This window comes from Macaca fascicularis, chromosome 3 (assembly GCF_037993035.2).
Source record: "Macaca fascicularis isolate 582-1 chromosome 3, T2T-MFA8v1.1".
NCBI classification, from domain to species: Eukaryota; Metazoa; Chordata; class Mammalia; order Primates; family Cercopithecidae; genus Macaca; species Macaca fascicularis.
This window is the reverse complement of record NC_088377.1, coordinates 14,848,106-14,859,727: the sequence shown is the minus strand read 5'-3', so window position 1 is coordinate 14,859,727 and position 11,622 is coordinate 14,848,106. Positions and strand designations below refer to the sequence as shown.

Here is an 11,622-nt window from a genome sequence, read left to right as displayed (position 1 = left end):
TTAACCACTTCCTCTTTTTTTGTGGAATCAGAGGAAGTCGAGAAAAAAGGGGAACAGGAAATTCATTCCAGCATACGGAATAAAATCTGTCCTTCAACAAATGAAGGCTGAAAGGGACATGTGAACATTTCATCTTGCATATTCCTGTTCTTAGACAATGCTAAGCTGTCATTTCAGAGGATATCCAGCCTCTTCGCTGTACCTCCAAATCCCAATTTTCTGTGAACAGGGACAGAGGAAGAGCTGCTAACAAGGAAGGTACCTAGGTTTTGACAGCTTATTAGTTCTATTATTCTGACTCAGGCTCAGGGCTGCATGGGCCAGTAGAGTGCGGGAGAGTCTGAGAAATACAGGGACTGGATAATTTTCTCCTATAAAATTCAATGCTGTTGTCAGTTTTGATTTCACCAAATGAAATCTCCAAATGACCAATGAGAGAAAGCACTGTCGTCTCACAAAACTGCCTTGAGTTATGATTTCAATAGATTCCAGCTACCATGCTTTTATTAAACTCCCAAATACCTGCAACTTTTGTTGGTATAATATTATTTCACTATCATTTAAAAAAAAAAAAACCCAAAATCAGAATCATTTACATCTTGAGGCATAGCCAGTGAGTTACAGGCTTAAAGTTACCTTATTTGGTAAGAGTGAAAACCATATCCCTCCATTGTTTTTCCCAAGGAATCATATTGTTTTTCATTCCTATTTCTGGAGTTACTTTGTGAGGTTGAACATCTTTTTTTTTTTTTTTTTTTTTGAGATGTAGTCTCACTCTTGTCCCCTAGGCTGGAGTGCAATGGCGCGATCTTGGCTCACTGCAACCTCCGCCTTCCAGTTTCAAGCAATTCTCCTGTCTCAGCCTCCCAAGTAGCTGGGATTACAGGTGCCTGCCACCATACCCAGCTAAATTTTGTATTTTAAGTAGAGACAGGGTTTCATCATGTTGGCCAGGCTGGTCTCGAACTCCTGACCTCAGGTGATCCACTGGCCTCGGTCTCTCAAAGTGTTGGGATTACAGGAGTGAGCCACTGCGCCTGGCAAGGTTGAACATCTTATGTTTTTCAGCCATTTGCAGTTCTTCCAGAGCCTTCGACCCACATCTGTTTTCTTAACTCTCTCCTAGAATCATTTTAGAATTGTGGAGAATTATTAAGGGAAAGAGGAGAAGTGCATAGTAGGGGATGAAGGGGAAGAGGTGAAGCTAGGTGGGGAGCACTGTTCTCAAGCCCTGCCCCTACTGCTCTCACTTTTCTTTCCCCAGGGCTAGATTCCCTCCACCCCACTCCTACTTTTCCTCGAAGGCCATGTCAAGTCTCTTAGGATAAGTCCGTCTTCTCCTCTAATAACTTACTACTCTTTATCTTAGCCAAAACGCTGAGAAGCGATTCCTATAATAATTTGTTTTACTTTTAATAATTTCAGGTAAAGAGAGAGGACCTTCAGTCTCGGATCCTGACCTCCTCTTAGGCAAAACTTCCTCTGAAGACAAAGTATAGATGGTCCCAGTGTCCCTGTCTCATTTAAAAAGTAAAATACTGGTAGTGTAGCTTGGGATAAGCAAACTAAGGAATCAGATTCTGGCATTCTAAATCTTCCTTTTGCTTAGGAATTGCTAAGGCCAAGGGTTGTCTCTGGCTCAACATTTGCATGAACGTTCAGTCTCCTTTTGGGTCTGTGAGGAAGCAGATGCTACTGCGGGAGCCTCAGGGAGCCCTGCCCACACCTTCCTCTTCTCCTCCTTAAAGGTCACAATAGCTGGGTTCATCCCAGAAGTGGATGTCAAGTTTGCTTTTAAAATTGATTGTAACACTCAATTCTTGCTGTCATCCTGTAGGAAATATCATGATTCGGTGGTAGCCTCCAAGTATATCACCCTGAAAACAATTCTGGTGGTCTCCAAACAGAAAGTACAGAGGCCCAATTAAGATGCTCAAATCTCGGCCAGGCACGGTGGCTCAAGCCTGTAATCCCAGCACTTTGGGAGGCCGAGACAGGTGGGTCACGAGGTCAGGAGATCGAGACCATCCTGGCTAACACGGTGAAATCCCGTCTCTACTAAAAAATACAAAAAACTAGCCGGGCGAGGTGGTGGGCGCCTGTAGTCCCAGCTACTCAGGAGGCTGAGGCAGGAGAATGGCGTAAACCCGGGAGGCGGAGCTTGCAGTGAGCTGAGATCCGGCCACTGCACTCCAGCCTGGGCGACAGAGCAAGACTCTGTCTCAAAAAAAAAAAAAAAAAAAAAAAAAAAGATGCTCAAATCTCATGGCTTATTAAATCAACATGAAACTCACGACAAGAAGCAAGGGGATAGGGATGGGTTAGGTAGTGTATTAGTCAGGTTTCTCTAGAGGGCAGAACTAATAGGATAGAGAGAGATATATATAAAGGGGAGTTTATTAAGTAGTATTAACTCATACAATCACAAGTTCCCACAACAGACCAGCTGCAAGCTGAGGAGGAAGCCAGTCAGAGTCCCAAAGCTGAAGAACTTGGAGTCTGATGTTTGAGGGCAGGAAGCATCCAACACAGGAGAAAGATGGAGGCTGGGGGGCTAAGCCAGTATAGTCTTTTCACATTCTTCTGTCTGCTTTATATCCTGGCCATGCTGGCAGCTGATTAGATGGTGCCCACTCAGATTGAGGGTGGGTCTGCCTTTCCCAGCCCACTGACTCAAATGTTAATCTCCTTTGGCAACACCCCTCACAGACACACGCAGGATCAGTACTTTGCATCCTTCAGTCTGATCAAGTCGACACTCGGTATTAACCATCACAGGTAGCCACACTGAGTATAGTGTGAAAATGGGGTGGAAAGACCACCCACCTCAATCCAGAGTTACATGATGAGTTCACGCATCCTATTTCTCTGCTGTCTGCATCACGTCCCCCAAGGAATGTTGAGCAGTGGCTCAGCAGGCAGAGGTGCCTGCAGTCAATACTTGCTTGTTTTATGGGAGAGATGCAGGAGCAGTTACTCCTGGTCACAGCAGCACAGTAGTTACCCCTTTATCTGAGGTTTTCCTTTTTGCAGTTCCATTTACCCATGGTCTGAAAGTATTGAACAGAAATGAAATATTGAATGGAAAATTCCAGAAATAAACAATATATGTTTTAAATCATGTACCATTCTGATTAGTGTGATGAAATCTTGCAAAGTTCAGCTCCATCCCACCTGAGATGTGAATCCTTCTTTTTCCAGCGTCTCCACGCTGTAGATGCTTAGGGGTCATCTCGATTATCAGATCCACTGACGTATTGCAGAGCTTGCCTTCAGATCACCTTTATTTGACTTCATAATGCCCCAAAGCATGAGTAGTGATGCTGGCAGTTCAGATATGCCAAAGAGAAGCCGTGAAATGTTTCCTATAAGTGAAAAAGTGAAAGTTCTTGACTTAATAAGAGAAAGATCATAGGCTGAGGTTGCTAAGATCTATGGTAAAGATGAATCTTCCATCCATGAAATTGTGAAGAAAGAAAAAGAAGTGGGTGCTAGTCTTGCTGTTTCACCTTAAACTGCAAACATTATGGCCACAGTGCATGACAACAGAGCTCAGTTAAAATGAAAAATATATTAAATTTGTGGGTGGAAGACATGAACACACACGTGTCTTGGCTGATGGTGATCAGGTTCAGTACTATCTGCGGTTTACACATCTACTGGGGACCAGGGAACGTATCTCTTGTGGATAAAGGGGTACTCCTGTAGTTTGCCAACTATTTCACTGAACAGTTATGGATCTTATCTGTGTTCCTTGGGCAGAGCATGTGAGTCTCGAATGGGACATACTGTTACCAATGGGTGGCCAGTAAAAGATAACAAAACCATCAGCTTAGAGTTGCTTGACCCCTTGCCTTATAACTTGATCTTTCCATCCTTTTCCATCCTTTTCTATCTAGAATTGCTCTTGCTACTCCATTCTTTTTAAAAACTCACACATCTCTTACATGTCACTAACTTATTATCTGTACTTGACATCTTTTATGGCTTCTGCTCATCTTACAAGCTACTTGCTTACTCATTCTCTGCACTTCACCTTTTCAGTTTTATACAACCCATTTGTTTTCCTGTCTCCTATTGCAGAATTGAATATCCTCAATTAATATGACAAATTCATGTCGTAACTTCACTTTAGTGAAGGTGACAAATTTACAAAAAAAGAAGTGAATTAGAGTTGGCTTATACTTAAGGTATCTAGACATCACCTGCACGGAAGGTTTTGACAGAGAGCACACATTGCGGTTCGCATCAGTCTCTGCCCAAATCACCGGTGGGTGCCAAAGACCCAGGGCTTACCTAGATTAGGGTTTGGAGGTTGGATCTGATCTAAAAAATACAAATAGGCTGAGGAATTGAGTATGTCCAGATGAGTGAGGCTCAGTGAAGAGAACTGGATGAGACTTCCCTGAAGGGAGAGAGAAATTTCACCTTCTGTGTAGTAAAACTTTGAACCTTGCTCAAAGAGAGATCTGGCTTTTGCTATTGGCTCCTGGGAGATGATCTCTAAGCCCTTGAGATTTCATGTCATGGTGTGTCTTTATTTGCCTGGAAGTTTTGAGCAACACCAAAAATGTGATACAGGGTGGGGATTAGGGCCATGTGATATTTGTTGATTTCTGGAGGGGCTGGAGACTGAGATCAGCCACGTGGGTAACCAACCAAGTTTAAGTGATGGAGTCCCATTCAACACTCTAGACATCAAGGCTCAGGAGACCCTCCGTGGTTGGCAACAGTCTGTGCATATTGTCACACGCCCATGCTGGGAGAGTGACACTGTCAGCTCCATGGGAGAGGTTAATGGAAGCTCCACACTGGGAACTCTCTTGGGTTTCACCCTATGCTCCTCTTCCCTTGGCTGACTCTGTATCCTTTTCTTGGAATAAATCATATCCATGAGGATAACAGCTTTCAGTGAACTCTGTGAGATCTTCTAGTGAATTATGGAGCCTCAGGATAGGTACTGTCTTCCCTTGAACTTTGCAGTTGGTGTCAGAAGTGAGAGTCCTGTGGATGGATAGCTCCCACACTGCATCTTTCCAAGCAAGAGACAGACAGGAAGGGGATGAAAAAGAATGAAGCTTAGTGTTTCCCTTATGACTAATTTTGGGACTTCTCCTTCTCCATCATCCCCTTCCCTTCTTCCTATTTGTCTTGCATGGGTCCCCACTGGGGCCAGATTTCCAGTTGTCAATGAAAAAGTGAAAATGTTTGGCAGAGCACTTACCGTCTTGGATTTCAGAGCATTTTGCACATGCATCCAGTTAAGGCTTTCCTACGTTAGAAGGTGAATTAGGAAACCAGGTTCATACTGACACCTTTTGTCTGCTCTCAGGCACAGAACAGGTCTGTGGTTTGGCCCCAGTGAAGAGTAGGCATCTCAAAGCCTCTAATGACGGGGTCATTGCTCCCAGGAGGGAGTGTTTCCCTGCCCTGCCTGAGCTGGGACCAGCTCATCTTCAGATATATCTCGTTCAGTGTTGCAAATCAGAGACACCTGGGCTTTGTTTGGCTTCAGGTGTTTTTACTTAAACAACCGAACACAGAAATGAATTAAAGAGAAGCAAAGCCAACCCGTCAAGGGCAGTATCAAGTGCAACCATACAAAATTGCCATTTTTGTAGGCCAATTTTATACAGCCCAACTTCATACATACAAGTTCACCGACAGCTAAAGCAGTGGTTCTCAGTTTGACTACACATAAGATACACGAGGGAGCTTTCAAAACAAAACAAAACAAAAACCATGCCCAGGCCATACCCTAGACCAATTAAATTGGAATCTCTAGGGTTGGAACTCAAGCAACAAGACTTTTAACACTCCCCAGGAGGTTTCAAGAGGCAGTCAAGGCTGAAAATTTCTAAAACAAATTAAAATATGTGGGTTTTACTAAATCATCAGTCATCCCTCCTCATGGGCCACAGTCATTTAACAGACTCTTGCCAGGGGCTGACCACGAGCCAGGCACTGATGAGATCCTGGGACAGCAGGGAGCCCCACTCCCTTAACTTGTAGCCACTCTGCTTCCTTTCCATCCATGCCCATCGCTCTGCACAGCTGTACCTGGGATTATGCCTCCAAGTGACAGTGCCCATCTTCAGGTGCCCTTAGGGCTGGGTGGTTTTCCCAGGTGGGCTCACATGCAGACCCCTCTTAGCTCTTTGCAACTACCTGGAGGAGAGCACTTTTTCTGGGGTCTCCACCTGGCAAAACAGTTTTCTCTGTCCTCTAGGGCCACGTTTCTCGAGATATGGTCCAGGGACCACCTGCTTCTAAACAACACAGGGATGTTTGTTTCAATGCAGGTCCTGGGCCCACTCTAGACCAGTTCAGACTGTTTGCAGGTGGATCATGGGCGTCAACATTTTAAATAAGACCCTCTCCCTAAGGTGTCTGCTCTGCACCCAGAGTTTGAGAACCAGCCAAGGGACTCAACCTGGCTGCCTGGCCACAGGGTCAGTGACCTCCCTTTTCTCACATCTCTCAGCCCAGGCTGGCCACCCCCATAACTGACCAGGGGCCGCATGGAGCAGGCTGGTCTCCCTGGCAGCACTGGCCCCATCCCTTTAGATTTACATGTCTCAGGTTTGCTCTGACTCTCACGTTTTGTGAGATGTTGGAGCTCTGAAATGCCTCAAACCTCCCCTCAGCCTAAGGGACAGGTCTGATTACATGCACAGTTGACCCTTGAATGGCATGATTTGAATTGTGCAGGTCCACTTCTACATGCATTTCCTTCTGCCTCTACCACCCCCGAGACAGCAACACCAACCCCTCCTCTTCCTCCTCCTTCTCAGCCCACATAACCCGAAGACAATTACGATGAAGACCTTTATGATGCCCCACTTCCACTTAATCAATAGTAAATATAGTTTCTCTTTCTCATGATTGTATTAATAACATTTTCTTTTCAATAGTTTATGTATCGTAAGAATACAGGATATAATACATATAACATACAACTGTTATGTACGTGTTAATCAACGGTTTGTGTTATTGGCAGGGCTTCCGGTCAACAGTAGGCTATTAGAAGTTAAGTTTTGGGGGAGTCAAAATCTATACTGGGGTTTTCCACTACATGAGGGTCAGCATTCCTAACCTCTGCATTATCCAAGGGCCAACTATATCATCTATCTATCCATTCATCAACCCGTCTGTTTCTCTCCTCCTCCTCCTGTTCCTTCTCCTCTTCTCTCTCCCCTCCCCTCTCTCTCTCATACACACCACACACACACACACACACCCCACACACCCCACACCCACTATGCACCAGGTACTGTACTAAGCACTTGAGACATAGAAATGAACAACACAAACATCTCTGCCCTTAGGAGCCTCCACCCCAGTGAGGACAGAAAGACAATGTTTTCTGGGGAAGTGGTAACTTCAAGGACACAGAATTGTTAGGAAGATACTCTCAAAGGAGTGAAATGTAATATTTTAATGGACTTTGCCATTCTCTCTTTAACATCTTTCCCCTTCCTCTACAACTAGAGAATAAGGGGCAGAAGATTCCTGCTTCACGTGGAAGAAGTCTGAGTTCTACCTCTGCCTGTTAAAAGGATACACACTGGGGCAGGTTCTGAAATGGGTGTGGCCAGATCCACTCTATTTAGGTCCAGTCCATCCAAGTGTGCTCCATCCAGGTGCACTCCATCCAGATTCACTTCATCTGGATTCACTCCATCCGGTCCACTCCATCTGAGTCCACTCCATCCAGGTCCACTTCATCCAGGTGAACTCCATCCAGGTCCACTCCATCTGGGTCCACTCCATCCAGGTCTGCTCCATCCAGATCCACTGTATCCAGATCCACTCCATCCAGGCGAACTCCATCCAGATCCACTTCATCCAGATCCACTCCATCTGGGTCCACTCCATCCGGGTCCACTCCATCTGGGTCCACTCCATCCAGGTCCACTCCATCTGGGTCCACTCCATCCAGGTCTGCTCCATCCAGATCCACTGTATCCAGATCCACTCCATCCAGGCGAACTCCATCCAGATCCACTTCATCCAGATCCACTCCATCTGGGTCCACTCCATCTGGGTCCACTTCATCCAGGTCCACTTCACCCAGATCCACTCTCTCTGGGTCCACTCTATCCAGGTCCACTCCATCCAGATCCACTCCATTCAGGTCCACTCCATCCAGGTCCACTCTATCTGGGCCCACTCTATCCAGGTCCACTCTATCTGGGCCCACTCTATCCAGGTCCACTCTATCTGGGTCCTGTCATGGGCATAGTCAAACTGAGGGATGTTTGCAAAAAACAAACAAACAAAAAACAACGTGTTGACAAAGATGTGGACTGGTTTAGAGAAACCACAAAAGACAGTGCAGAAGCCTGGGGGCCAGCAAGAGCCGAGTGCTGTTACCACCCTGATACTGTTTGGATGTTTGTTCCCTCCAAATCTCACCTGCAATGTGATCCCCAATGTTGGAGGTGGAGTCTACTGGGAGGTATTTGGGTCATGGGGGTGATCCCTCATGAGTAACTTGGCGCTGTCTTCACAGTGGTAAAGTGAGTTCTCACTCTATGAGTTCACAAGATATCTGGTTGTTTAAAACAGTGTGGCACCTCCTCTCCCTCTCTCTTGCTCCCTCTCTCGCCATGAGAGACACTGGCTCCCCTTCACCTTCCACCATGATCGCAGTCTTCCTGAGCCCCTTGCCAGAAGCAGATGCCAGCACTGTTTCCTCTACAGCCTGCAGAACCATGAGCCAAATAAACCTCTTTTCTTTATAAATGACCCAGCCTCAGGTATTTCTTTGTAGCAGGGCAAATGGACTAATACACACCCCTTTCTTGGAGGGGCAAAGACAGGAAGCGGTTACCCCCAATCAAAGAGGGCAGCAGAACAGCAAGGGCTATCTGAAAAGAGCTGTGTCATCTGCTGGCTTGACACAGCGAACTTTAAGCAACTCAACAGAAAAGGAGCTGGGAAAATAAATATCTGGAGCTCTCTCCCTTATCCCTCCTCTGCTCCCTCTCACTGCGCTGGTGCCTACCACTGGAAGCCAGAGTGGAGGGAGGTTGTGATGCAGCTTAGGTGGGTCAGGTCCACCTTGCAGGGCTTAGTGCCGAAGGCAGGAGGATAGATGGAAATCACCGGCATGACCATTTATCATAGCATATCCAGAAGACCATATTCCCAGGGAAAGGGTTTGAAAGCCCAGGCCTTCATGAGCCCAAACACCCTCCCCTCCATCAGCTATACAACTAAGCCCCTTGTAGCTAGAGAGAACTTGCCCCTTCTTGTCCCTTCTGTGGGTGATCCAGAGTAATATCTGGAGAGAGAAAGCTGCTAAATTGCACGAGGTTCTTCCGAGTCACTCATTCAGATTATCCCTTTCTTCCCATTCTGCAGTGTTGCCCGTAGTGCTAGCCACCTGTGGGGTGTGCACGCATGCATGTGTACCTTTGGTCCATAGTGCTTGGATGATAGCCACAGAGGTTTCACGAACTGGCCCTTCTGGACATGATGGGCTCCAGCATGGGGTCAAAACCGCTGCCGGTGCTGGTGGCCACTGGGCCCCAGGGAACGAAGAGGTTTCTCCCTCATGCACTTTCCTCCTCGCAGGGGTAAGCACTGCTCAGTGTCACGTGCAGCTGAAGCAGAATTGTTGGAAAGATACTCCTAACGATTGTTTCCCTGCTCCCCCCGCCCCCCGCCCCCAGACGTACTGGGAAGGCCTCAGCCTGTCTGACACTACAGATGTTGGAGTTCCCCATTTTGTGTGTGGGAGGTTAGGGTGTGTGAAGGGAAGCTGGAGGTTTGATGAACAGAGAACCCAGAGAATGGAATAATTAGGGAGCATTTCCCAAGACCCAGAACAAAACTGTTTCCACTCTGATGACAGAGTCTAGGATAGCATTTTTAGAGGCCTCTTGCTGCTTTTTAAATCCCTGAAAAGGTAGCATGACGTCATCGGTGCCTCAGTTTGCAGGCATTTATTAGGTCCCCTGCATCTCAGACAGGAGCAGCGCCTGTAGCATGGAAGCAGTGGGCCCCAGACCTGGGAGGAGACAGGGAGAGGTGAAGGCTGTTAAGATGGACCTCGGCTATTCCAGACTCTTACCCAAGCCCAGCATCTGTTTCTAAAATCCTAAATGGAAACTCACCAGACAGCCCGGGAGCCCCTGAGGCCTTCTCGAGAGGGAGTGTGTTTTCCTGTCCGCTCGGGCAGGGTGAGAACCCCTGCACCCTCTTCGTCCTTCATCTCATCTTCATCCCGGGAGGTCCCAGACTTAGCGAGGAAAATGGCAATCCAGAGACAATCTTTGTTGGCCAAAGTGCTCCTGGAACTAAAAGTGAGGATTCAACACGTGTGAGAAGAGACAGCCCCACCGTGCTCATGATGTGTGCAAGTACCCTGCTTGTGAGCTAGACTTGCACTGGCCAACCGGTGGGAGAGGAGAGAGGCAACGCGCAGAAACCATGCTACCAGAAGGAATTCTGCTGGTATTGTGCAGGCCAGGGTTGCATTTTCCAGAAGGGCCAGGTAGAGGCTCACTAATCACCCAAGACTGTGAAATCAGGCAGAAGAAACAGCAGAGGTTGCTTTTCTGGGGGTGAAAAGAAAACAAACTGCCGTACAAGGTGGGTGGGGTGAGAGCCTGGGAGGGGCAGGCGATCAGACCCGTCATCCTCAGGCCCCAGGGAGGACTCTGTCCACTGGTGGGTGGGGGCTGGGCCTCCATCCTGTTCAGCATGACCGGACTAGCCATCTTCTGATCTTCTTTAAGCAGCCTCCAAGTCACTGCCCAACCCTGTGGGAGGCCCTGCCACATAGCCTTTGCCAGAGACAGTCACCCCAATGTGTTCTTCTGGGCCCTCCCTGCCTCAAAGGCCACATGAGGCGTGTTCCTCACAGGCTGCACTTTGTTGGTTAGGAGGTCATTCTTCTGAGTAATGAAGGGAAAGATTTTAGTTCCCACTGTCCCTCTAAGTAGACATCCCCCTTACGTGACCCAGAAGTGTGGCTACCATGACTCACTGCACCTGTAAGCTACAGAACACGACCCTAAGGTTGGTTGGGAGGACCCAGCTATACCTACCTCTTTATTGAAGAATTACCTTGGAGCTTCTTGCCATGAGATGCTGCCGGTGTGTTGAGGAAGCATAGACTAACTACGCAGGGTTTTCCCTACTGACAGAGAACAGTTCACGTATGTTTGTTAATCAGCTAAGATGACTCTGGGTCTAGTATCTTACAATTCTACCCTTAAAAAATTTCAAACATTTATTTCAGCCTTACCAAAAAGAATCTAGAGAATGCATTCCTATTTGGTTGTCTGGAGCAGGAATTTTCAACGTTGGCATATTGACATTCTGGATTTGATCATTCTTTGGAGTGGGCCTGTTCTGTGCCTTGTAAGATGTTGAGCTGCATCCCTGGCCTCTACCTACTAGACACCAGTAGCACCCACTACACCCAACCACTCATGACAACCAAAAATGTCTCCAGATATTGTCAAATGTCCCCAGGGGTGGTGGAGGTGGGGAACCACACATGGTTGAGAACCATTGCTATTAGAGCAATTTTGTTCAAACAACAAATATGCATCAAATACCCGTGTGATAATTCAATATTTAAACATCTTACCTGAACCAGGAACT

At 46.9% G+C, this 11,622-nt stretch overlaps 1 long non-coding RNA gene across 2 annotated transcripts in view; it reads right to left on the bottom strand.

Moving 5' to 3' along the window:
• Positions 1–2,381: 2,381 nt before the first annotated feature.
• LOC141409808 (uncharacterized) overlaps positions 2,382–11,622 on the bottom strand; it is a 53,530-nt gene continuing 44,289 nt past the window's right edge. Inside the window, exons 1-2 of one of the 2 annotated variants that reach the window (XR_012432060.1) lie at positions 10,125–11,448; positions 2,382–3,365 (exon numbers count right to left, since the gene is read on the bottom strand). This is a non-coding gene — a long non-coding RNA (uncharacterized lncRNA). Of the gene's footprint in view, positions 3,366–10,124; positions 11,449–11,622 lie in introns of those variants that run through there. The other variant, XR_012432059.1, reaches the window with a different exon arrangement.